Source organism: Aplysia californica, unplaced genomic scaffold (assembly GCF_000002075.1).
Source record: "Aplysia californica isolate F4 #8 unplaced genomic scaffold, AplCal3.0 scaffold00270, whole genome shotgun sequence".
Lineage (NCBI taxonomy): Eukaryota > Metazoa > Mollusca > Gastropoda > Aplysiida > Aplysiidae > Aplysia > Aplysia californica.
Window position 1 is genome coordinate 559,998 of NW_004797540.1, and position 1,804 is coordinate 561,801.

General features: G+C 39.3%; 1 protein-coding gene across 1 annotated transcript in view; it reads left to right on the forward strand.

The window, feature by feature from the left end:
- Positions 1–1,804, forward strand: part of LOC100533286 (feeding circuit activating peptide precursor) — a gene marked incomplete at its 3' end in the record, with an annotated part of 70,719 nt that overhangs the window by 32,560 nt on the left and 36,355 nt on the right.

A 1,804-nucleotide genomic window follows, 5' to 3' on the forward strand; every position in this document is an offset into this window, starting at 1 on the left:
ACACACACACACACACACACACACACACACACACACAAACCATGATGGTACTACAGTTTGTAGCGGTTGAGAAATTTCAGAACATTTGCGCTATTTTATGATGAAGACCCATACACGACAAGACACACCTACTAAAGACGTTTAAGACTCAGTCCTTTGACCAAGAACATTACAGAAGAAACAAGACATGCGAGGAATGAGGAGTGTGGGATTCCAAGTCTGAACCTAAACGAGCTAGCTAATTCATCCCGTGAACTTTTCAAGGCAGTCCGTCGTTGATTGTTGGACTACCATCAAGCCTCCCTCTCTCTCTCTCTCTCTCTCTCCAGCCAATCGGGGTACCACAAAGGCCTGATCATCTTCTCCTATTGTTGTTATTTATTCTCCGTAGATCAGGAAGCTTTCTACTGTGTGGTCATTATCTTCATTCTACTGGTCGTTGTTATACTAAAATTATTATGTTTGTCCAAGGTAGTACTGTAAGCTTTCCCTCTACATAAGACTGGATCGACATTGTGTGGATGAGGGTGGGGCTCGTATACGACTACAGCAATCATCCTCCATTAGGATTCACCATGAAGATAAGAAACACTGAGGATGATAATAATGGTATTTATTTTGGAATCTTTTTCTTATTTCTTGGCACATTATTATTTCTTGGTCCAGATTCCTACCGGAAAAACCCAGACGAAATTACAGAGCGTGCGTATCGTTGAGAGTTGAGAGATGCCCATAATTTATAGCAAGACACCACAACACGCCAAAAACCACACCAACACAAACAATAACAAGAAATAAGTGAGTATTGTGGCGGTACTCTGAAGCTCTCCAGTGCCCGCATGCGGTCCTCACGAGTGTGTGAGTTTTTTCTCCTCGTGGTCTATTTTTTGCTGAAGAGGTCGTGTGGAGAAGGAAGAAACCTGAGCCGATCTGGAGAACTCATTGACGGAGACCACAGTGAGCTGGGTGGAGTTTATATATATATATATATATCATTTTTTAAAGACACTATATACCGAACATTATATATTTCATAAACATATTATATTATGTATATATCTCTTTCTTTAAAGATACAATAAATACGTAGTCTGAGTGTATCCGACTTTTTAAAATATGGTCTGGTGTCCCTTTTACGGGTGCCATATTATTGATCGTATTTGTCGTATGAGACTATCATTGACCAAAAGAAAACAAATGTGAGTGAGTATGGAAGTGAGTGGGTACAAGGTATTTATGTGTAGCTTGTATGTGACTTGACAGGAAAGTTCTGCAGAACAAAGAACATTTGTGGGACTCAAGGAAATAGAGGGTCTAATTGGTCACTTTTAAAGACAAGCGGGCCAATCCAGATTTCGGGGTTTCCAGAAATCTTGACCTACACCAAAAGTGGGCGTTACCCTACCTATAGGACAAGTTTGGTTTCATTGATGTGTATATTTGTTTGGTTATAGAGAAAACTCTCCTTGTCTTTTAAAGAAAGTGAACAAGGGTCCAAAAACTTTACCTTCAATTTTCTCAAAACAGCATTTTTTGGGATAGCCCCCTTGTGCTTGAAAGAGACCAATTCACCTTGAGGTAGTTTCGAGAAAAAAGCAAAATAGAAACAATGATGAATGAATAAACAACTAAACTAAACAGTAGAACATAAGTAGGATATACAAGCAAGTTTGGGTAATTGGCAAACGTCGTAAAAATTATAATTTTAAGTCATCCAGTCTTTCCATTGAAAGAATAATATCATTATGAATAAATACTATCGGCATCCCCCCCCCCAACACACACGCACACACACGCACACACA